This window comes from Salminus brasiliensis, chromosome 9 (genome assembly GCF_030463535.1).
Source record: "Salminus brasiliensis chromosome 9, fSalBra1.hap2, whole genome shotgun sequence".
Lineage (NCBI taxonomy): Eukaryota > Metazoa > Chordata > Actinopteri > Characiformes > Bryconidae > Salminus > Salminus brasiliensis.
Genome location: NC_132886.1, coordinates 14,347,820 through 14,371,710, shown reverse-complemented (window position 1 = coordinate 14,371,710; position 23,891 = coordinate 14,347,820). Strand labels below are relative to the sequence as shown.

Below are 23,891 nucleotides of genomic sequence, written 5' to 3'. Positions count from 1 at the left end.
GTCTGCGGGGGGGTAGCTGGTGTCATAACCCAGCTGCTTCAAGTGGCTCTCTTCACGTGTCTTTACTTCTTACGTGCTTGACAAGTCGGAACTGACTTCAGGATCCACACGTGGCACCTTCCAAAATGGGAAAAGATCTGAAGCTTTAGAAAGAAGCAAAAAAGACATCAATTCCTACAAAACGTTTCTACACCCTCTTTTAGTCGCTACACTCAATCCATTCAAGCAGCCCTGATTACGCTGTCCTTACAACGGACATGTGAGCAGTGAGTGTTGTGGAAGCACTGGCCATATCCACCATCTGCTCAGACAAGAATATTGGGACACATTGGGATGTCATTTCTCACAATAAGGCTGAATATTACGTCAGGTCAAGTGCTTTTATTGTCGTTCTTCACTGTAACTTGTTGACATTGAAACGAGACGTCGTTCTTCAAGCCCATGCAGCAACACAAGACAGCGGGACATTTCACAGGAACGCATAGAATGGAGATACAAGACTGGTCGGCCCACAGGAGCCCTTTCCAAAATGCATCAGGCTCATTGTTTAGACTGTGGAACAGTCCACCATCACTCCAGAGCCTGCTAAATCTTTACTCCAAGAGGGACCTCAAGTTGGCCTTTGGCCTCGGCCCTTCCTTTTGACTGCCATTTCTCAACAACGTTACGTGCTGAGGAAGCGGCTACCTTAAAATGCTTTTCCTATAGCCTTCTCCTGCTTTGAGGTGGGCGGTTGTTGAACTTTTCGTAGTGCTAGGTAGCTGATTAGAGGAGCCTCTGGCTGCTGGCCGGCAGTGCTAAGCTTTGAGAAATCCCTTTTTAGAAAGCTTTGACATTTGCGTCAGCTGGGCTTTCCTGACGAAGACTGTGAACAAGCCACAGCCCCAAGAAACTAATTAAGGCCTGAGATCTTGAGAAAAGTTATCCGAGAGCTGAAATCTCTTGGGGAGCCCATCTTTGTTGCGTGGTGCTCCTTTCCTCTTTCCACTCTAATGTTGTGCAGAACAAAAATCCTACACTGTCTCTTGCTAAAAATGTTTGCTAACAGACCGTTTGACCAGGGTTGCCTAAAGTTTTGCACGGGACTGTAAGTACGCACTGTTTGTAATGAAAGATGCAATAGTTGAGTTGATCATGATATGGATAAGATATTGTCCTATTGTCCACCCCTACTGTGACCCACCTGAAGCAGGGCATGAGGATGTTTGTTGAATTAGCTAATGATAACTGTTGCTTGTGGGAGTTGTTCAGGACTGAGCCCCTGTCCTGGGCCTTGTAGGAGGGAGAGAATTGGTGGAGCAGCCCCCTCTGGTGAGCAGCATTGTACGCACTCAGAAGCAGTGCATCATGGGAAGTGTTGTGGTTTTCGGAAACATGGCAAAGTAAAGCGTTTTGTGAGGCAGCACACCAATGCATTTGTTGGTGATGTCTTTGTTTGTGTGTGTGTGTGTGTGTGTGTATGTAGGGTCTTTGTTGCAGTGTTTTATTTCAGTGTCTGGGTGGTGTAACGCATGTAGTCTTTACCGTCTCAGTGAAGAGGACAGCCAGTGGTGGTCCCACTCCCCAGTGTGTGAAGAACTCATACTTACCTGGCAGGGGAGATACCATGATCAAGAAGGTGGTTCACCCAGAGTGAGGCTCAACCATTGCACTCCGGTTGTGCTGACCCCTGCGAATTCCCCAAATGTGGGAATCTCGACTGCATAATTTCTGGTAGTGGGGGACTGCGTTCGCGCTCTCCCCTGATTTTCTCGTCTAACGATAGATTGCTCTTACAAAACAGTCCTTGGGACGTCAAATTGCTTTTGCGTGCTGTGACGCCTGCGGGGGGGGTAGCTGGTGTCATAACCCAGCTGCTTCAAGTGGCTCTCTTCACGTGTCTTTACTTCTTACGTGCTTGACAAGTCGGAACTGACTTCAGGATCCACACGTGGCACCTTCCAAAATGGGAAAAGATCTGAAGCTTTAGAAAGAAGCAAAAAAGACATCAATTCCTACAAAACGTTTCTACACCCTCTTTTAGTTGCTACACTCAATCCATTCAAGCAGCCCTGATTACGCTGTCCTTACAACGGACATGTGAGCAGTGAGTGTTGTGGAAGCACTGGCCATATCCACCATCTGCTCAGACAAGAATATTGGGACACATTGGGATGTCATTTCTCACAATAAGGCTGAATATTACGTCAAGTCAAGTGCTTTTATTGTCGTTCTTCACTGTAACTTGTTGACATTGAAACGAGACGTCGTTCTTCAAGCCCATGCAGCAACACAAGACAGCGGGACATTTCACAGGAACGCATAGAATGGAGATACAAGACTGGTCGGCCCACAGGAGCCCTTTCCAAAATGCATCAGGCTCATTGTTTAGACTGTGGAACAGTCCACCATCACTCCAGAGCCTGCTAAATCTTTACTCCAAGAGGGACCTCAAGTTGGCCTTTGGCCTCGGCCCTTCCTTTTGACTGCCATTTCTCAACAACGTTACGTGCTGAGGAAGCGGCTACCTTAAAACGCTTTTCCTATAGCCTTCTCCTGCTTTGAGGTGGGCGGTTGTTGAACTTTTCGTAGTGCTAGGTAGCTGATTAGAGGAGCCTCTGGCTGCTGGCCGGCAGTGCTAAGCTTTGAGAAATCCCTTTTTAGAAAGCTTTGACATTTGCGTCAGCTGGGCTTTCCTGACGAAGACTGTGAACAAGCCACAGCCCCAAGAAACTAATTAAGGCCTGAGATCTTGAGAAAAGTTATCCGAGAGCTGAAATCTCTTGGGGAGCCCATCTTTGTTGCGTGGTGCTCCTTTCCTCTTTCCACTCTAATGTTGTGCAGAACAAAAATCCTACACTGTCTCTTGCTAAAAATGTTTGCTAACAGACCGTTTGACCAGGGTTGCCTAAAGTTTTGCACGGGACTGTAAGTACGCACTGTTTGTAATGAAAGATGCAATAGTTGAGTTGATCATGATATGGATAAGATATTGTCCTATTGTCCACCCCTACTGTGACCCACCTGAAGCAGGGCATGAGGATGTTTGTTGAATTAGCTAATGATAACTGTTGCTTGTGGGAGTTGTTCAGGACTGAGCCCCTGTCCTGGGCCTTGTAGGAGGGAGAGAATTGGTGGAGCAGCCCCCTCTGGTGAGCAGCATTGTACGCACTCAGAAGCAGTGCATCATGGGAAGTGTTGTGGTTTTCGGAAACATGGCAAAGTAAAGCGTTTTGTGAGGCAGCACACCAATGCATTTGTTGGTGATGTCTTTGTTTGTGTGTGTGTGTGTGTGTATGTAGGGTCTTTGTTGCAGTGTTTTATTTCAGTGTCTGGGTGGTGTAACGCATGTAGTCTTTACCGTCTCAGTGAAGAGGACAGCCAGTGGTGGTCCCACTCCCCAGTGTGTGAAGAACTCATACTTACCTGGCAGGGGAGATACCATGATCAAGAAGGTGGTTCACCCAGGGTGAGGCTCAACCATTGCACTCCGGTTGTGCTGACCCCTGCGAATTCCCCAAATGTGGGAATCTCGACTGCATAATTTCTGGTAGTGGGGGACTGCGTTCGCGCTCTCCCCTGATTTTCTCGTCTAACGATAGATTGCTCTTCCAAAACAGTCCTTGGGACGTCAAATTGTTTTTGCCTGCTGTGATTCCTGCGGGGGGGGTAGCTGGTGTCATAACCTAGCTGCTTAAAGTGGCTCTCTTCACGTGTCTTTACTTCGTACGTGCTTGACAAGTCGGAACTGACTTCAGGATCCACACGTGGCACCTTCCAAAATGGGAAAAGATCTGAAGCTTTAGAAAGAAGCAAAAAAGACATCAATTCCTACAAAACGTTTCTACACCCTCTTTTAGTCGCTACACTCAATCCATTCAAGCAGCCCTGATTACGCTGTCCTTACAACGGACATGTGAGCAGTGAGTGTTGTGGAAGCACTGGCCATATCCACCATCTGCTCAGACAAGAATATTGGGACACATTGGGATGTCATTTCTCACAATAAGGCTGAATATTACGTCAGGTCAAGTGCTTTTATTGTCGTTCTTCACTGTAACTTGTTGACATTGAAACGAGACGTCGTTCTTCAAGCCCATGCAGCAACACAAGACAGCGGGACATTTCACAGGAACGCATAGAATGGAGATACAAGACTGGTCAGCCCACAGGAGCCCTTTCCAAAATGCATCAGGCTCATTGTTTAGACTGTGGAACAGTCCACCATCACTCCAGAGCCTGCTAAATCTTTACTCCAAGAGGGACCTCAAGTTGGCCTTTGGCCTCGGCCCTTCCTTTTGACTGCCATTTCTCAACAACGTTACGTGCTGAGGAAGCGGCTACCTTAAAACGCTTTTCCTATAGCCTTCTCCTGCTTTGAGGTGGGCGGTTGTTGAACTTTTCGTAGTGCTAGGTAGCTGATTAGAAGAGCCTCTGGCTGCTGGCCGGCAGTGCTAAGCTTTGAGAAATCCCTTTTTAGAAAGCTTTGACATTTGCGTCAGCTGGGCTTTCCTGACGAAGACTGTGAACAAGCCACAGCCCCAAGAAACTAATTAAGGCCTGAGATCTTGAGAAAAGTTATCCGAGAGCTGAAATCTCTTGGGGAGCCCATCTTTGTTGCGTGGTGCTCCTTTCCTCTTTCCACTCTAATGTTGTGCAGAACAAAAATCCTACACTGTCTCTTGCTAAAAATGTTTGCTAACAGACCGTTTGACCAGGGTTGCCTAAAGTTTTGCACGGGACTGTAAGTACGCACTGTTTGTAATGAAAGATGCAATAGTTGAGTTGATCATGATATGGATAAGATATTGTCCTATTGTCCACCCCTACTGTGACCCACCTGAAGCAGGGCATGAGGATGTTTGTTGAATTAGCTAATGATAACTGTTGCTTGTGGGAGTTGTTCAGGACTGAGCCCCTGTCCTGGGCCTTGTAGGAGGGAGAGAATTGGTGGAGCAGCCCCCTCTGGTGAGCAGCATTGTACGCACTCAGAAGCAGTGCATCATGGGAAGTGTTGTGGTTTTCGGAAACATGGCAAAGTAAAGCGTTTTGTGAGGCAGCACACCAATGCATTTGTTGGTGATGTCTTTGTTTGTGTGTGTGTGTGTGTGTGTATGTAGGGTCTTTGTTGCAGTGTTTTATTTCAGTGTCTGGGTGGTGTAACGCATGTAGTCTTTACCGTCTCAGTGAAGAGGACAGCCAGTGGTGGTCCCACTCCCCAGTGTGTGAAGAACTCATACTTACCTGGCAGGGGAGATACCATGATCAAGAAGGTGGTTCACCCAGGGTGAGGCTCAACCATTGCACTCCGGTTGTGCTGACCCCTGCGAATTCCCCAAATGTGGGAATCTCGACTGCATAATTTCTGGTAGTGGGGGACTGTGTTCGCGCTCTCCCCTGATTTTCTCGTCTAACGATAGATTGCTCTTACAAAACAGTCCTTGGGACGTCAAATTGTTTTTGCCTGCTGTGATTCCTGCGGGGGGGGGGTAGCTGGTGTCATAACCTAGCTGCTTAAAGTGGCTCTCTTCACGTGTCTTTACTTCGTACGTGCTTGACAAGTCGGAACTGACTTCAGGATCCACACGTGGCACCTTCCAAAATGGGAAAAGATCTGAAGCTTTAGAAAGAAGCAAAAAAGACATCAATTCCTACAAAACGTTTCTACACCCTCTTTTAGTCGCTACACTCAATCCATTCAAGCAGCCCTGATTACGCTGTCCTTACAACGGACATGTGAGCAGTGAGTGTTGTGGAAGCACTGGCCATATCCACCATCTGCTCAGACAAGAATATTGGGACACATTGGGATGTCATTTCTCACAATAAGGCTGAATATTACGTCAGGTCAAGTGCTTTTATTGTCGTTCTTCACTGTAACTTGTTGACATTGAAACGAGACGTCGTTCTTCAAGCCCATGCAGCAACACAAGACAGCGGGACATTTCACAGGAACGCATAGAATGGAGATACAAGACTGGTCGGCCCACAGGAGCCCTTTCCAAAATGCATCAGGCTCATTGTTTAGACTGTGGAACAGTCCACCATCACTCCAGAGCCTGCTAAATCTTTACTCCAAGAGGGACCTCAAGTTGGCCTTTGGCCTCGGCCCTTCCTTTTGACTGCCATTTCTCAACAACGTTACGTGCTGAGGAAGCGGCTACCTTAAAACGCTTTTCCTATAGCCTTCTCCTGCTTTGAGGTGGGCGGTTGTTGAACTTTTCGTAGTGCTAGGTAGCTGATTAGAGGAGCCTCTGGCTGCTGGCCGGCAGTGCTAAGCTTTGAGAAATCCCTTTTTAGAAAGCTTTGACATTTGCGTCAGCTGGGCTTTCCTGACGAAGACTGTGAACAAGCCACAGCCCCAAGAAACTAATTAAGGCCTGAGATCTTGAGAAAAGTTATCCGAGAGCTGAAATCTCTTGGGGAGCCCATCTTTGTTGCGTGGTGCTCCTTTCCTCTTTCCACTCTAATGTTGTGCAGAACAAAAATCCTACACTGTCTCTTGCTAAAAATGTTTGCTAACAGACCGTTTGACCAGGGTTGCCTAAAGTTTTGCACGGGACTGTAAGTACGCACTGTTTGTAATGAAAGATGCAATAGTTGAGTTGATCATGATATGGATAAGATATTGTCCTATTGTCCACCCCTACTGTGACCCACCTGAAGCAGGGCATGAGGATGTTTGTTGAATTAGCTAATGATAACTGTTGCTTGTGGGAGTTGTTCAGGACTGAGCCCCTGTCCTGGGCCTTGTAGGAGGGAGAGAATTGGTGGAGCAGCCCCCTCTGGTGAGCAGCATTGTACGCACTCAGAAGCAGTGCATCATGGGAAGTGTTGTGGTTTTCGGAAACATGGCAAAGTAAAGCGTTTTGTGAGGCAGCACACCAATGCATTTGTTGGTGATGTCTTTGTTTGTGTGTGTGTGTGTGTGTATGTAGGGTCTTTGTTGCAGTGTTTTATTTCAGTGTCTGGGTGGTGTAACGCATGTAGTCTTTACCGTCTCAGTGAAGAGGACAGCCAGTGGTGGTCCCACTCCCCAGTGTGTGAAGAACTCATACTTACCTGGCAGGGGAGATACCATGATCAAGAAGGTGGTTCACCCAGGGTGAGGCTCAACCATTGCACTCCGGTTGTGTTGACCCCTGCGAATTCCCCAAATGTGGGAATCTCGACTGCATAATTTCTGGTAGTGGGGGACTGCGTTCGCGCTCTCCCCTGATTTTCTCGTCTAACGATAGATTGCTCTTACAAAACAGTCCTTGGGACGTCAAATTGTTTTTGCCTGCTGTGATTCCTGCGGGGGGGGTAGCTGGTGTCATAACCTAGCTGCTTAAAGTGGCTCTCTTCACGTGTCTTTACTTCGTACGTGCTTGACAAGTCGGAACTGACTTCAGGATCCACACGTGGCACCTTCCAAAATGGGAAAAGATCTGAAGCTTTAGAAAGAAGCAAAAAAGACATCAATTCCTACAAAACGTTTCTACACCCTCTTTTAGTCGCTACACTCAATCCATTCAAGCAGCCCTGATTACGCTGTCCTTACAACGGACATGTGAGCAGTGAGTGTTGTGGAAGCACTGGCCATATCCACCATCTGCTCAGACAAGAATATTGGGACACATTGGGATGTCATTTCTCACAATAAGGCTGAATATTACGTCAGGTCAAGTGCTTTTATTGTCGTTCTTCACTGTAACTTGTTGACATTGAAACGAGACGTCGTTCTTCAAGCCCATGCAGCAACACAAGACAGCGGGACATTTCACAGGAACGCATAGAATGGAGATACAAGACTGGTCGGCCCACAGGAGCCCTTTCCAAAATGCATCAGGCTCATTGTTTAGACTGTGGAACAGTCCACCATCACTCCAGAGCCTGCTAAATCTTTACTCCAAGAGGGACCTCAAGTTGGCCTTTGGCCTCGGCCCTTCCTTTTGACTGCCATTTCTCAACAACGTTACGTGCTGAGGAAGCGGCTACCTTAAAACGCTTTTCCTATAGCCTTCTCCTGCTTTGAGGTGGGCGGTTGTTGAACTTTTCGTAGTGCTAGGTAGCTGATTAGAGGAGCCTCTGGCTGCTGGCCGGCAGTGCTAAGCTTTGAGAAATCCCTTTTTAGAAAGCTTTGACATTTGCGTCAGCTGGGCTTTCCTGACGAAGACTGTGAACAAGCCACAGCCCCAAGAAACTAATTAAGGCCTGAGATCTTGAGAAAAGTTATCCGAGAGCTGAAATCTCTTGGGGAGCCCATCTTTGTTGCGTGGTGCTCCTTTCCTCTTTCCACTCTAATGTTGTGCAGAACAAAAATCCTACACTGTCTCTTGCTAAAAATGTTTGCTAACAGACCATTTGACCAGGGTTGCCTAAAGTTTTGCACGGGACTGTAAGTACGCACTGTTTGTAATGAAAGATGCAATAGTTGAGTTGATCATGATATGGATAAGATATTGTCCTATTGTCCACCCCTACTGTGACCCACCTGAAGCAGGGCATGAGGATGTTTGTTGAATTAGCTAATGATAACTGTTGCTTGTGGGAGTTGTTCAGGACTGAGCCCCTGTCCTGGGCCTTGTAGGAGGGAGAGAATTGGTGGAGCAGCCCCCTCTGGTGAGCAGCATTGTACGCACTCAGAAGCAGTGCATCATGGGAAGTGTTGTGGTTTTCGGAAACATGGCAAAGTAAAGCGTTTTGTGAGGCAGCACACCAATGCATTTGTTGGTGATGTCTTTGTTTGTGTGTGTGTGTGTGTGTATGTAGGGTCTTTGTTGCAGTGTTTTATTTCAGTGTCTGGGTGGTGTAACGCATGTAGTCTTTACCGTCTCAGTGAAGAGGACAGCCAGTGGTGGTCCCACTCCCCAGTGTGTGAAGAACTCATACTTACCTGGCAGGGGAGATACCATGATCAAGAAGGTGGTTCACCCAGGGTGAGGCTCAACCATTGCACTCCGGTTGTGCTGACCCCTGCGAATTCCCCAAATGTGGGAATCTCGACTGCATAATTTCTGGTAGTGGGGGACTGCGTTCGCGCTCTCCCCTGATTTTCTCGTCTAACGATAGATTGCTCTTACAAAACAGTCCTTGGGACGTCAAATTGCTTTTGCGTGCTGTGACTCCTGCAGGGGGGTAGCTGGTGTCATAACCCAGCTGCTTCAAGCGGCTCTCTTCACGTGTCTTTACTTCGTACGTGCTTGACAAGTCGGAACTGACTTCAGGATCCACACGTGGCACCTTCCAAAATGGGAAAAGATCTGAAGCTTTAGAAAGAAGCAAAAAAGACATCAATTCCTACAAAACGTTTCTACACCCTCTTTTAGTCGCTACACTCAATCCATTCAAGCAGCCCTGATTACGCTGTCCTTACAACGGACATGTGAGCAGTGAGTGTTGTGGAAGCACTGGCCATATCCACCATCTGCTCAGACAAGAATATTGGGACACATTGGGATGTCATTTCTCACAATAAGGCTGAATATTACGTCAGGTCAAGTGCTTTTATTGTCGTTCTTCACTGTAACTTGTTGACATTGAAACGAGACGTCGTTCTTCAAGCCCATGCAGCAACACAAGACAGCGGGACATTTCACAGGAACGCATAGAATGGAGATACAAGACTGGTCGGCCCACAGGAGCCCTTTCCAAAATGCATCAGGCTCATTGTTTAGACTGTGGAACAGTCCACCATCACTCCAGAGCCTGCTAAATCTTTACTCCAAGAGGGACCTCAAGTTGGCCTTTGGCCTCGGCCCTTCCTTTTGACTGCCATTTCTCAACAACGTTACGTGCTGAGGAAGCGGCTACCTTAAAACGCTTTTCCTATAGCCTTCTCCTGCTTTGAGGTGGGCGGTTGTTGAACTTTTCGTAGTGCTAGGTAGCTGATTAGAGGAGCCTCTGGCTGCTGGCCGGCAGTGCTAAGCTTTGAGAAATCCCTTTTTAGAAAGCTTTGACATTTGCGTCAGCTGGGCTTTCCTGACGAAGACTGTGAACAAGCCACAGCCCCAAGAAACTAATTAAGGCCTGAGATCTTGAGAAAAGTTATCCGAGAGCTGAAATCTCTTGGGGAGCCCATCTTTGTTGCGTGGTGCTCCTTTCCTCTTTCCACTCTAATGTTGTGCAGAACAAAAATCCTACACTGTCTCTTGCTAAAAATGTTTGCTAACAGACCGTTTGACCAGGGTTGCCTAAAGTTTTGCACGGGACTGTAAGTACGCACTGTTTGTAATGAAAGATGCAATAGTTGAGTTGATCATGATATGGATAAGATATTGTCCTATTGTCCACCCCTACTGTGACCCACCTGAAGCAGGGCATGAGGATGTTTGTTGAATTAGCTAATGATAACTGTTGCTTGTGGGAGTTGTTCAGGACTGAGCCCCTGTCCTGGGCCTTGTAGGAGGGAGAGAATTGGTGGAGCAGCCCCCTCTGGTGAGCAGCATTGTACGCACTCAGAAGCAGTGCATCATGGGAAGTGTTGTGGTTTTCGGAAACATGGCAAAGTAAAGCGTTTTGTGAGGCAGCACACCAATGCATTTGTTGGTGATGTCTTTGTTTGTGTGTGTGTGTGTGTGTATGTAGGGTCTTTGTTGCAGTGTTTTATTTCAGTGTCTGGGTGGTGTAACGCATGTAGTCTTTACCGTCTCAGTGAAGAGGACAGCCAGTGGTGGTCCCACTCCCCACTCCGGTTGTGCTGACCCCTGCGAATTCCCCAAATGTGGGAATCTCGACTGCATAATTTCTGGTAGTGGGGGACTGCGTTCGCGCTCTCCCCTGATTTTCTCGTCTAACGATAGATTGCTCTTACAAAACAGTCCTTGGGACGTCAAATTGCTTTTGCGTGCTGTGACTCCTGCGGGGGGGGTAGCTGGTGTCATAACCTAGCAGCTTCAAGTGGCTCTCTTCACGTGTCTTTACTTCGTACGTGCTTGACAAGTCGGAACTGACTTCAGGATCCACACGTGGCACCTTCCAAAATGGGAAAAGATCTGAAGCTTTAGAAAGAAGCAAAAAAGACATCAATTCCTACAAAACGTTTCTACACCCTCTTTTAGTCGCTACACTCAATCCATTCAAGCAGCCCTGATTACGCTGTCCTTACAACGGACATGTGAGCAGTGAGTGTTGTGGAAGCACTGGCCATATCCACCATCTGCTCAGACAAGAATATTGGGACACATTGGGATGTCATTTCTCACAATAAGGCTGAATATTACGTCAGGTCAAGTGCTTTTATTGTCGTTCTTCACTGTAACTTGTTGACATTGAAACGAGACGTCGTTCTTCAAGCCCATGCAGCAACACAAGACAGCGGGACATTTCACAGGAACGCATAGAATGGAGATACAAGACTGGTCGGCCCACAGGAGCCCTTTCCAAAATGCATCAGGCTCATTGTTTAGACTGTGGAACAGTCCACCATCACTCCAGAGCCTGCTAAATCTTTACTCCAAGAGGGACCTCAAGTTGGCCTTTGGCCTCGGCCCTTCATTTTGACTGCCATTTCTCAACAACGTTACGTGCTGAGGAAGCGGCTACCTTAAAACGCTTTTCCTATAGCCTTCTCCTGCTTTGAGGTGGGCGGTTGTTGAACTTTTCGTAGTGCTAGGTAGCTGATTAGAGGAGCCTCTGGCTGCTGGCCGGCAGTGCTAAGCTTTGAGAAATCCCTTTTTAGAAAGCTTTGACATTTGCGTCAGCTGGGCTTTCCTGACGAAGACTGTGAACAAGCCACAGCCCCAAGAAACTAATTAAGGCCTGAGATCTTGAGAAAAGTTATCCGAGAGCTGAAATCTCTTGGGGAGCCCATCTTTGTTGCGTGGTGCTCCTTTCCTCTTTCCACTCTAATGTTGTGCAGAACAAAAATCCTACACTGTCTCTTGCTAAAAATGTTTGCTAACAGACCGTTTGACCAGGGTTGCCTAAAGTTTTGCACGGGACTGTAAGTACGCACTGTTTGTAATGAAAGATGCAATAGTTGAGTTGATCATGATATGGATAAGATATTGTCCTATTGTCCACCCCTACTGTGACCCACCTGAAGCAGGGCATGAGGATGTTTGTTGAATTAGCTAATGATAACTGTTGCTTGTGGGAGTTGTTCAGGACTGAGCCCCTGTCCTGGGCCTTGTAGGAGGGAGAGAATTGGTGGAGCAGCCCCCTCTGGTGAGCAGCATTGTACGCACTCAGAAGCAGTGCATCATGGGAAGTGTTGTGGTTTTCGGAAACATGGCAAAGTAAAGCGTTTTGTGAGGCAGCACACCAATGCATTTGTTGGTGATGTCTTTGTTTGTGTGTGTGTGTGTGTGTGTGTGTATGTAGGGTCTTTGTTGCAGTGTTTTATTTCAGTGTCTGGGTGGTGTAACGCATGTAGTCTTTACCGTCTCAGTGAAGAGGACAGCCAGTGGTGGTCCCACTCCCCAGTGTGTGAAGAACTCATACTTACCTGGCAGGGGAGATACCATGATCAAGAAGGTGGTTCACCCAGGGTGAGGCTCAACCATTGCACTCCGGTTGTGCTGACCCCTGCGAATTCCCCAAATGTGGGAATCTCGACTGCATAATTTCTGGTAGTGGGGGACTGCGTTCGCGCTCTCCCCTGATTTTCTCGTCTAACGATAGATTGCTCTTACAAAACAGTCCTTGGGACGTCAAATTGCTTTTGCGTGCTGTGACTCCTGCTGGGGGGTAGCTGGTGTCATAACCCAGCTGCTTCAAGCGGCTCTCTTCACGTGTCTTTACTTCGTACGTGCTTGACAAGTCGGAACTGACTTCAGGATCCACACGTGGCACCTTCCAAAATGGGAAAAGATCTGAAGCTTTAGAAAGAAGCAAAAAAGACATCAATTCCTACAAAACGTTTCTACACCCTCTTTTAGTCGCTACACTCAATCCATTCAAGCAGCCCTGATTACGCTGTCCTTACAACGGACATGTGAGCAGTGAGTGTTGTGGAAGCACTGGCCATATCCACCATCTGCTCAGACAAGAATATTGGGACACATTGGGATGTCATTGCTCACAATAAGGCTGAATATTACGTCAGGTCAAGTGCTTTTATTGTCGTTCTTCACTGTAACTTGTTGACATTGAAACGAGACGTCGTTCTTCAAGCCCATGCAGCAACACAAGACAGCGGGACATTTCACAGGAACGCATAGAATGGAGATACAAGACTGGTCGGCCCACAGGAGCCCTTTCCAAAATGCATCAGGCTCATTGTTTAGACTGTGGAACAGTCCACCATCACTCCAGAGCCTGCTAAATCTTTACTCCAAGAGGGACCTCAAGTTGGCCTTTGGCCTCGGCCCTTCCTTTTGACTGCCATTTCTCAACAACGTTACGTGCTGAGGAAGCGGCTACCTTAAAACGCTTTTCCTATAGCCTTCTCCTGCTTTGAGGTGGGCGGTTGTTGAACTTTTCGTAGTGCTAGGTAGCTGATTAGAGGAGCCTCTGGCTGCTGGCCGGCAGTGCTAAGCTTTGAGAAATCCCTTTTTAGAAAGCTTTGACATTTGCGTCAGCTGGGCTTTCCTGACGAAGACTGTGAACAAGCCACAGCCCCAAGAAACTAATTAAGGCCTGAGATCTTGAGAAAAGTTATCCGAGAGCTGAAATCTCTTGGGGAGCCCATCTTTGTTGCGTGGTGCTCCTTTCCTCTTTCCACTCTAATGTTGTGCAGAACAAAAATCCTACACTGTCTCTTGCTAAAAATGTTTGCTAACAGACCGTTTGACCAGGGTTGCCTAAAGTTTTGCACGGGACTGTAAGTACGCACTGTTTGTAATGAAAGATGCAATAGTTGAGTTGATCATGATATGGATAAGATATTGTCCTATTGTCCACCCCTACTGTGACCCACCTGAAGCAGGGCATGAGGATGTTTGTTGAATTAGCTAATGATAACTGTTGCTTGTGGGAGTTGTTCAGGACTGAGCCCCTGTCCTGGGCCTTGTAGGAGGGAGAGAATTGGTGGAGCAGCCCCCTCTGGTGAGCAGCATTGTACGCACTCAGAAGCAGTGCATCATGGGAAGTGTTGTGGTTTTCGGAAACATGGCAAAGTAAAGCGTTTTGTGAGGCAGCACACCAATGCATTTGTTGGTGATGTCTTTGTTTGTGTGTGTGTGTGTGTGTATGTAGGGTCTTTGTTGCAGTGTTTTATTTCAGTGTCTGGGTGGTGTAACGCATGTAGTCTTTACCGTCTCAGTGAAGAGGACAGCCAGTGGTGGTCCCACTCCCCAGTGTGTGAAGAACTCATACTTACCTGGCAGGGGAGATACCATGATCAAGAAGGTGGTTCACCCAGGGTGAGGCTCAACCATTGCACTCCGGTTGTGCTGACCCCTGCGAATTCCCCAAATGTGGGAATCTCGACTGCATAATTTCTGGTAGTGGGGGACTGCGTTCGCGCTCTCCCCTGATTTTCTCGTCTAACGATAGATTGCTCTTACAAAACAGTCTTTGGGACGTCAAATTGCTTTTGCGTGCTGTGACTCCTGCGGGGGGGTAGCTGGTGTCATAACCCAGCTGCTTCAAGCGGCTCTCTTCACGTGTCTTTACTTCGTACGTGCTTGACAAGTCGGAACTGACTTCAGGATCCACACGTGGCACCTTCCAAAATGGGAAAAGATCTGAAGCTTTAGAAAGAAGCAAAAAAGACATCACTTCCTACAAAACGTTTCTACACCCTCTTTTAGTCGCTATACTCAATCCATTCAAGCAGCCCTGATTACGCTGTCCTTACAACGGACATGTGAGCAGTGAGTGTTGTGGAAGCACTGGCCATATCCACCATCTGCTCAGACAAGAATATTGGGACACATTGGGATGTCATTTCTCACAATAAGGCTGAATATTACGTCAGGTCAAGTGCTTTTATTGTCGTTCTTCACTGTAACTTGTTGACATTGAAACGAGACGTCGTTCTTCAAGCCCATGCAGCAACACAAGACAGCGGGACATTTCACAGGAACGCATAGAATGGAGATACAAGACTGGTCGGCCCACAGGAGCCCTTTCCAAAATGCATCAGGCTCATTGTTTAGACTGTGGAACAGTCCACCATCACTCCAGAGCCTGCTAAATCTTTACTCCAAGAGGGACCTCAAGTTGGCCTTTGGCCTCGGCCCTTCCTTTTGACTGCCATTTCTCAACAACGTTACGTGCTGAGGAAGCGGCTACCTTAAAACGCTTTTCCTATAGCCTTCTCCTGCTTTGAGGTGGGCGGTTGTTGAACTTTTCGTAGTGCTAGGTAGCTGATTAGAGGAGCCTCTGGCTGCTGGCCGGCAGTGCTAAGCTTTGAGAAATCCCTTTTTAGAAAGCTTTGACATTTGCGTCAGCTGGGCTTTCCTGACGAAGACTGTGAACAAGCCACAGCCCCAAGAAACTAATTAAGGCCTGAGATCTTGAGAAAAGTTATCCGAGAGCTGAAATCTCTTGGGGAGCCCATCTTTGTTGCGTGGTGCTCCTTTCCTCTTTCCACTCTAATGTTGTGCAGAACAAAAATCCTACACTGTCTCTTGCTAAAAATGTTTGCTAACAGACCGTTTGACCAGGGTTGCCTAAAGTTTTGCATGGGACTGTAAGTACGCACTGTTTGTAATGAAAGATGCAATAGTTGAGTTGATCATGATATGGATAAGATATTGTCCTATTGTCCACCCCTACTGTGACCCACCTGAAGCAGGGCATGAGGATGTTTGTTGAATTAGCTAATGATAACTGTTGCTTGTGGGAGTTGTTCAGGACTGAGCCCCTGTCCTGGGCCTTGTAGGAGGGAGAGAATTGGTGGAGCAGCCCCCTCTGGTGAGCAGCATTGTACGCACTCAGAAGCAGTGCATCATGGGAAGTGTTGTGGTTTTCGGAAACATGGCAAAGTAAAGCGTTTTGTGAGGCAGCACACCAATGCATTTGTTGGTGATGTCTTTGTTTGTGTGTGTGTGTGTGTGTGTGTGTATGTAGGGTCTTTGTTGCAGTGTTTTATTTCAGTGTCTGGGTGGTGTAACGCATGTAGTCTTTACCGTCTCAGTGAAGAGGACAGCCAGTGGTGGTCCCACTCCCCAGTGTGTGAAGAACTCATACTTACCTGGCAGGGGAGATACCATGATCAAGAAGGTGGTTCACCCAGGGTGAGGCTCAACCATTGCACTCCGGTTGTGCTGACCCCTGCGAATTCCCCAAATGTGGGAATCTCGACTGCATAATTTCTGGTAGTGGGGGACTGCGTTCGCGCTCTCCCCTGATTTTCTCGTCTAACGATAGATTGCTCTTACAAAACAGTCCTTGGGACGTCAAATTGCTTTTGCGTGCTGTGACTCCTGCGGGGGGGGGGTAGCTGGTGTCATAACCCAGCTGCTTCAAGCGGCTCTCTTCACGTGTCTTTACTTCGTACGTGTTTGACAAGTCGGAACTGACTTCAGGATCCACACGTGGCACCTTCCAAAATGGGAAAAGATCTGAAGCTTTAGAAAGAAGCAAAAAAGACATCAATTCCTACAAAACGTTTCTACACCCTCTTTTAGTCGCTACACTCAATCCATTCAAGCAGCCCTGATTACGCTGTCCTTACAACGGACATGTGAGCAGTGAGTGTTGTGGAAGCACTGGCCATATCCACCATCTGCTCAGACAAGAATATTGGGACACATTGGGATGTCATTTCTCACAATAAGGCTGAATATTACGTCAGGTCAAGTGCTTTTATTGTCGTTCTTCACTGTAACTTGTTGACATTGAAACGAGACGTCGTTCTTCAAGCCCATGCAGCAGCACAAGACAGCGGGACATTTCACAGGAACGCATAGAATGGAGATACAAGACTGGTCGGCCCACAGGAGCCCTTTCCAAAATGCATCAGGCTCATTGTTTAGACTGTGGAACAGTCCACCATCACTCCAGAGCCTGCTAAATCTTTACTCCAAGAGGGACCTCAAGTTGGCCTTTGGCCTCGGCCCTTCCTTTTGACTGCCATTTCTCAACAACGTTACGTGCTGAGGAAGCGGCTACCTTAAAACGCTTTTCCTATAGCCTTCTCCTGCTTTGAGGTGGGCGGTTGTTGAACTTTTCGTAGTGCTAGGTAGCTGATTAGAGGAGCCTCTGGCTGCTGGCCGGCAGTGCTAAGCTTTGAGAAATCCCTTTTTAGAAAGCTTTGACATTTGCGTCAGCTGGGCTTTCCTGACGAAGACTGTGAACAAGCCACAGCCCCAAGAAACTAATTAAGGCCTGAGATCTTGAGAAAAGTTATCCGAGAGCTGAAATCTCTTGGGGAGCCCATCTTTGTTGCGTGGTGCTCCTTTCCTCTTTCCACTCTAATGTTGTGCAGAACAAAAATCCTACACTGTCTCTTGCTAAAAATGTTTGCTAACAGACCGTTTGACCAGGGTTGCCTAAAGTTTTGCACGGGACTGTAAGTACGCACTGTTTGTAATGAAAGATGCAATAGTTGAGTTGATCATGATATGGATAAGATATTGTCCTATTGTCCACCCCTACTGTGACCCACCTGAAGCAGGGCATGAGGATGTTTGTTGAATTAGCTAATGATAACTGTTGCTTGTGGGAGTTGTTCAGGACTGAGCCCCTGTCCTGGGCCTTGTAGGAGGGAGAGAATTGGTGGAGCAGCCCCCTCTGGTGAGCAGCATTGTACGCACTCAGAAGCAGTGCATCATGGGAAGTGTTGTGGTTTTCGGAAACATGGCAAAGTAAAGCGTTTTGTGAGGCAGCACACCAATGCATTTGTTGGTGATGTCTTTGTTTGTGTGTGTGTGTGTGTGTGTGTATGTAGGGTCTTTGTTGCAGTGTTTTATTTCAGTGTCTGGGTGGTGTAACGCATGTAGTCTTTACCGTCTCAGTGAAGAGGACAGCCAGTGGTGGTCCCACTCCCCAGTGTGTGAAGAACTCATACTTACCTGGCAGAGAAGATACCATGATCAAGAAGGTGGTTCACCCAGGGTGAGACTCAACCATTGCACTCCGGTTGTGCTGACCCCTGCGAATTCCTCAAATGTGGGAGTCTTGACTGCATAATTTCTGGTAGGGGGGGACTGCGTTCGCGCTCTCCCCTAATTTTCTTGTCTAACGATAGATTGCTCTTACAAAACAGTCCTTGGGACGTCAAATTGCTTTTGCGTGCTGTGACGTCTGCGGGGGGGTAGCTGGTGTCATAACCCAGCTGCTTCAAGTGGCTCTCTTCACGTGTCTTTACTTCTTACGTGCTTGACAAGTCGGAACTGACTTCAGGATCCACACGTGGCACCTTCCAAAATGGGAAAAGATCTGAAGCTTTAGAAAGAAGCAAAAAAGACATCAATTCCTACAAAACGTTTCTACACCCTCTTTTAGTCGCTACACTCAATCCATTCAAGCAGCCTTGATTACGCTGTCCTTACAACGGACATGTGAGCAGTGAGTGTTGTGGAAGCACTGGCCATATCCACCATCTGCTCAGACAAGAATATTGGGACACATTGGGATGTCATTTCTCACAATAAGGCTGAATATTACGTCAGGTCAAGTGCTTTTATTGTCGTTCTTCACTGTAACTTGTTGACATTGAAACGAGACGTCGTTCTTCAAGCCCATGCAGCAACACAAGACAGCGGGACATTTCACAGGAACGCATAGAATGGAGATACAAGACTGGTCGGCCCACAGGAGCCCTTTCCAAAATGCATCAGGCTCATTGTTTAGACTGTGGAACAGTCCACCATCACTCCAGAGCCTGCTAAATCTTTACTCCAAGAGGGACCTCAAGTTGGCCTTTGGCCTCGGCCCTTCCTTTTGACTGCCATTTCTCAACAACGTTACGTGCTGAGGAAGCGGCTACCTTAAAATGCTTTTCCTATAGCCTTCTCCTGCTTTGAGGTGGGCGGTTGTTGAACTTTTCGTAGTGCTAGGTAGCTGATTAGAGGAGCCTCTGGCTGCTGGCCGGCAGTGCTAAGCTTTGAGAAATCCCTTTTTAGAAAGCTTTGACATTTGCGTCAGCTGGGCTTTCCTGACGAAGACTGTGAACAAGCCACAGCCCCAAGAAACTAATTAAGGCCTGAGATCTTGAGAAAAGTTATCCGAGAGCTGAAATCTCTTGGGGAGCCCATCTTTGTTGCGTGGTGCTCCTTTCCTCTTTCCACTCTAATGTTGTGCAGAACAAAAATCCTACACTGTCTCTTGCTAAAAATGTTTGCTAACAGACCGTTTGACCAGGGTTGCCTAAAGTTTTGCACGGGACTGTAAGTACGCACTGTTTGTAATGAAAGATGCAATAGTTGAGTTGATCATGATATGGATAAGATATTGTCCTATTGTCCACCCCTACTGTGACCCACCTGAAGCAGGGCATGAGGATGTTTGTTGAATTAGCTAATGATAACTGTTGCTTGTGGGAGTTGTTCAGGACTGAGCCCCTGTCCTGGGCCTTGTAGGAGGGAGAGAATTGGTGGAGCAGCCCCCTCTGGTGAGCAGCATTGTACGCACTCAGAAGCAGTGCATCATGGGAAGTGTTGTGGTTTTCGGAAACATGGCAAAGTAAAGCGTTTTGTGAGGCAGCACACCAATGCATTTGTTGGTGATGTCTTTGTTTGTGTGTGTGTGTGTGTGTGTGTATGTAGGGTCTTTGTTGCAGTGTTTTATTTCAGTGTCTGGGTGGTGTAACGCATGTAGCCTTTACCGTCTCAGTGAAGAGGACAGCCAGTGGTGGTCCCACTCCCCAGTGTGTGAAGAACTCATACTTACCTGGCAGGGGAGATACCATGATCAAGAAGGTGGTTCACCCAGAGTGAGGCTCAACCATTGCACTCCGGTTGTGCTGACCCCTGCGAATTCCCCAAATGTGGGAATCTCGACTGCATAATTTCTGGTAGTGGGGGACTGCGTTCGCGCTCTCCCCTGATTTTCTCGTCTAACGATAGATTGCTCTTACAAAACAGTCCTTGGGACGTCAAATTGCTTTTGCGTGCTGTGACGCCTGCGGGGGGGGTAGCTGGTGTCATAACCCAGCTGCTTCAAGTGGCTCTCTTCACGTGTCTTTACTTCTTACGTGCTTGACAAGTCGGAACTGACTTCAGGATCCACACGTGGCACCTTCCAAAATGGGAAAAGATCTGAAGCTTTAGAAAGAAGCAAAAAAGACATCAATTCCTACAAAACGTTTCTACACCCTCTTTTAGTTGCTACACTCAATCCATTCAAGCAGCCCTGATTACGCTGTCCTTACAACGGACATGTGAGCAGTGAGTGTTGTGGAAGCACTGGCCATATCCACCATCTGCTCAGACAAGAATATTGGGACACATTGGGATGTCATTTCTCACAATAAGGCTGAATATTACGTCAAGTCAAGTGCTTTTATTGTCGTTCTTCACTGTAACTTGTTGACATTGAAACGAGACGTCGTTCTTCAAGCCCATGCAGCAACACAAGACAGCGGGACATTTCACAGGAACGCATAGAATGGAGATACAAGACTGGTCGGCCCACAGGAGCCCTTTCCAAAATGCATCAGGCTCATTGTTTAGACTGTGGAACAGTCCACCATCACTCCAGAGCCTGCTAAATCTTTACTCCAAGAGGGACCTCAAGTTGGCCTTTGGCCTCGGCCCTTCCTTTTGACTGCCATTTCTCAACAACGTTACGTGCTGAGGAAGCGGCTACCTTAAAACGCTTTTCCTATAGCCTTCTCCTGCTTTGAGGTGGGCGGTTGTTGAACTTTTCGTAGTGCTAGGTAGCTGATTAGAGGAGCCTCTGGCTGCTGGCCGGCAGTGCTAAGCTTTGAGAAATCCCTTTTTAGAAAGCTTTGACATTTGCGTCAGCTGGGCTTTCCTGACGAAGACTGTGAACAAGCCACAGCCCCAAGAAACTAATTAAGGCCTGAGATCTTGAGAAAAGTTATCCGAGAGCTGAAATCTCTTGGGGAGCCCATCTTTGTTGCGTGGTGCTCCTTTCCTCTTTCCACTCTAATGTTGTGCAGAACAAAAATCCTACACTGTCTCTTGCTAAAAATGTTTGCTAACAGACCGTTTGACCAGGGTTGCCTAAAGTTTTGCACGGGACTGTAAGTACGCACTGTTTGTAATGAAAGATGCAATAGTTGAGTTGATCATGATATGGATAAGATATTGTCCTATTGTCCACCCCTACTGTGACCCACCTGAAGCAGGGCATGAGGATGTTTGTTGAATTAGCTAATGATAACTGTTGCTTGTGGGAGTTGTTCAGGACTGAGCCCCTGTCCTGGGCCTTGTAGGAGGGAGAGAATTGGTGGAGCAGCCCCCTCTGGTGAGCAGCATTGTACGCACTCAGAAGCAGTGCATCATGGGAAGTGTTGTGGTTTTCGGAAACATGGCAAAGTAAAGCGTTTTGTGAGGCAGCACACCAATGCATTTGTTGGTGATGTCTTTGTTTGTGTGTGTGTGTGTGTGTGTATGTAGGGTCTTTGTTGCAGTGTTTTATTTCAGTGTCTGGGTGGTGTAACGCATGTAGTCTTTACCGTCTCAGTGAAGAGGACAGCCAGTGGTGGTCCCACTCCCCAGTGTGTGAAGAACTCATACTTACCTGGCAGGGGAGATACCATGATCAAGAAGGTGGTTCACCCAGGGTGAGGCTCAACCATTGCACTCCGGTTGTGCTGACCCCTGCGAATTCCCCAAATGTGGGAATCTCGACTGCATAATTTCTGGTAGTGGGGGACTGCGTTCGCGCTCTCCCCTGATTTTCTCGTCTAACGATAGATTGCTCTTACAAAACAGTCCTTGGGACGTCAAATTGTTTTTGCCTGCTGTGATTCCTGCGGGGGGGGGGTAGCTGGTGTCATAACCTAGCTGCTTAAAGTGGCTCTCTTCACGTGTCTTTACTTCGTACGTGCTTGACAAGTCGGAACTGACTTCAGGATCCACACGTGGCACCTTCCAAAATGGGAAAAGATCTGAAGCTTTAGAAAGAAGCAAAAAAGACATCAATTCCTACAAAACGTTTCTACACCCTCTTTTAGTCGCTACACTCAATCCATTCAAGCAGCCCTGATTACGCTGTCCTTACAACGGACATGTGAGCAGTGAGTGTTGTGGAAGCACTGGCCATATCCACCATCTGCTCAGACAAGAATATTGGGACACATTGGGATGTCATTTCTCACAATAAGGCTGAATATTACGTCAGGTCAAGTGCTTTTATTGTCGTTCTTCACTGTAACTTGTTGACATTGAAACGAGACGTCGTTCTTCAAGCCCATGCAGCAACACAAGACAGCGGGACATTTCACAGGAACGCATAGAATGGAGATACAAGACTGGTCGGCCCACAGGAGCCCTTTCCAAAATGCATCAGGCTCATTGTTTAGACTGTGGAACAGTCCACCATCACTCCAGAGCCTGCTAAATCTTTACTCCAAGAGGGACCTCAAGTTGGCCTTTGGCCTCGGCCCTTCCTTTTGACTGCCATTTCTCAACAACGTTACGTGCTGAGGAAGCGGCTACCTTAAAACGCTTTTCCTATAGCCTTCTCCTGCTTTGAGGTGGGCGGTTGTTGAACTTTTCGTAGTGCTAGGTAGCTGATTAGAGGAGCCTCTGGCTGCTGGCCGGCAGTGCTAAGCTTTGAGAAATCCCTTTTTAGAAAGCTTTGACATTTGCGTTAGCTGGGCTTTCCTGACGAAGACTGTGAACAAGCCACAGCCCCAAGAAACTAATTAAGGCCTGAGATCTTGAGAAAAGTTATCCGAGAGCTGAAATCTCTTGGGGAGCCCATCTTTGTTGCGTGGTGCTCCTTTCCTCTTTCCACTCTAATGTTGTGCAGAACAAAAATCCTACACTGTCTCTTGCTAAAAATGTTTGCTAACAGACCGTTTGACCAGGGTTGCCTAAAGTTTTGCACGGGACTGTAAGTACGCACTGTTTGTAATGAAAGATGCAATAGTTGAGTTGATCATGATATGGATAAGATATTGTCCTATTGTCCACCCCTACTGTGACCCACCTGAAGCAGGGCATGAGGATGTTTGTTGAATTAGCTAATGATAACTGTTGCTTGTGGGAGTTGTTCAGGACTGAGCCCCTGTCCTGGGCCTTGTAGGAGGGAGAGAATTGGTGGAGCAGCCCCCTCTGGTGAGCAGCATTGTACGCACTCAGAAGCAGTGCATCATGGGAAGTGTTGTGGTTTTCGGAAACATGGCAAAGTAAAGCGTTTTGTGAGGCAGCACACCAATGCATTTGTTGGTGATGTCTTTGTTTGTGTGTGTGTGTGTGTGTATGTAGGGTCTTTGTTGCAGTGTTTTATTTCAGTGTCTGGGTGGTGTAACGCATGTAGTCTTTACCGTCTCAGTGAAGAGGACAGCCAGTGGTGGTCCCACTCCCCAGTGTGTGAAGAACTCATACTTACCTGGCAGGGGAGATACCATGATCAAGAAGGTGGTTCACCCAGGGTGAGGCTCAACCATTGCACTCCGGTTGTGTTGACCCCTGCGAATTCCCCAAATGTGGGAATCTCGACTGCATAATTTCTGGTAGTGGGGGACTGCGTTCGCGCTCTCCCCTGATTTTCTCGTCTAACGATAGATTGCTCTTACAAAACAGTCCTTGGGACGTCAAATTGTTTTTGCCTGCTGTGATTCCTGCGGGGGGGGTAGCTGGTGTCATAACCTAGCTGCTTAAAGTGGCTCTCTTCACGTGTCTTTACTTCGTACGTGCTTGACAAGTCGGAACTGACTTCAGGATCCACACGTGGCACCTTCCAAAATGGGAAAAGATCTGAAGCTTTAGAAAGAAGCAAAAAAGACATCAATTCCTACAAAACGTTTCTACACCCTCTTTTAGTCGCTACACTCAATCCATTCAAGCAGCCCTGATTACGCTGTCCTTACAACGGACATGTGAGCAGTGAGTGTTGTGGAAGCACTGGCCATATCCACCATCTGCTCAGACAAGAATATTGGGACACATTGGGATGTC

At 47.4% G+C, this 23,891-nt stretch overlaps 12 non-coding genes and 1 pseudogene across 12 annotated transcripts; all 13 read left to right on the top strand.

Moving 5' to 3' along the window:
- Positions 1–1,581: 1,581 nt before the first annotated feature.
- On the top strand, positions 1,582–1,745 carry LOC140563111 (U1 spliceosomal RNA). The gene has a single exon (XR_011980345.1). It is a non-coding gene; the product is annotated as a U1 spliceosomal RNA (small nuclear RNA).
- Positions 1,746–3,397: 1,652 nt separating this feature from the next.
- On the top strand, positions 3,398–3,561 carry LOC140563023 (U1 spliceosomal RNA). The gene has a single exon (XR_011980260.1). It is a non-coding gene; the product is annotated as a U1 spliceosomal RNA (small nuclear RNA).
- A 1,654-nt stretch (positions 3,562–5,215) lies between these two features.
- On the top strand, positions 5,216–5,379 carry LOC140563073 (U1 spliceosomal RNA). The gene has a single exon (XR_011980309.1). It is a non-coding gene; the product is annotated as a U1 spliceosomal RNA (small nuclear RNA).
- A 1,654-nt stretch (positions 5,380–7,033) lies between these two features.
- LOC140563060 (U1 spliceosomal RNA) lies at positions 7,034–7,197 on the top strand. The gene has a single exon (XR_011980297.1). It is a non-coding gene; the product is annotated as a U1 spliceosomal RNA (small nuclear RNA).
- Positions 7,198–8,849: 1,652 nt separating this feature from the next.
- Positions 8,850–9,013, top strand: LOC140563022 (U1 spliceosomal RNA). The gene has a single exon (XR_011980259.1). It is a non-coding gene; the product is annotated as a U1 spliceosomal RNA (small nuclear RNA).
- Positions 9,014–10,566: 1,553 nt separating this feature from the next.
- LOC140563163 (U1 spliceosomal RNA) lies at positions 10,567–10,743 on the top strand (annotated as a pseudogene).
- Positions 10,744–12,401: 1,658 nt separating this feature from the next.
- LOC140563020 (U1 spliceosomal RNA) lies at positions 12,402–12,565 on the top strand. The gene has a single exon (XR_011980257.1). It is a non-coding gene; the product is annotated as a U1 spliceosomal RNA (small nuclear RNA).
- A 1,651-nt stretch (positions 12,566–14,216) lies between these two features.
- LOC140563018 (U1 spliceosomal RNA) lies at positions 14,217–14,380 on the top strand. Its single transcript, XR_011980256.1, has one exon. It is a non-coding gene; the product is annotated as a U1 spliceosomal RNA (small nuclear RNA).
- Positions 14,381–16,037: 1,657 nt separating this feature from the next.
- LOC140563017 (U1 spliceosomal RNA) lies at positions 16,038–16,201 on the top strand. The gene has a single exon (XR_011980255.1). It is a non-coding gene; the product is annotated as a U1 spliceosomal RNA (small nuclear RNA).
- Positions 16,202–17,859: 1,658 nt separating this feature from the next.
- LOC140563144 (U1 spliceosomal RNA) lies at positions 17,860–18,023 on the top strand. Its single transcript, XR_011980375.1, has one exon. It is a non-coding gene; the product is annotated as a U1 spliceosomal RNA (small nuclear RNA).
- A 1,655-nt stretch (positions 18,024–19,678) lies between these two features.
- On the top strand, positions 19,679–19,842 carry LOC140563110 (U1 spliceosomal RNA). Its single transcript, XR_011980344.1, has one exon. It is a non-coding gene; the product is annotated as a U1 spliceosomal RNA (small nuclear RNA).
- A 1,654-nt stretch (positions 19,843–21,496) lies between these two features.
- On the top strand, positions 21,497–21,660 carry LOC140563016 (U1 spliceosomal RNA). Its single transcript, XR_011980254.1, has one exon. It is a non-coding gene; the product is annotated as a U1 spliceosomal RNA (small nuclear RNA).
- Positions 21,661–23,314: 1,654 nt separating this feature from the next.
- Positions 23,315–23,478, top strand: LOC140563059 (U1 spliceosomal RNA). The gene has a single exon (XR_011980296.1). It is a non-coding gene; the product is annotated as a U1 spliceosomal RNA (small nuclear RNA).
- Positions 23,479–23,891: the final 413 nt, after the last annotated feature.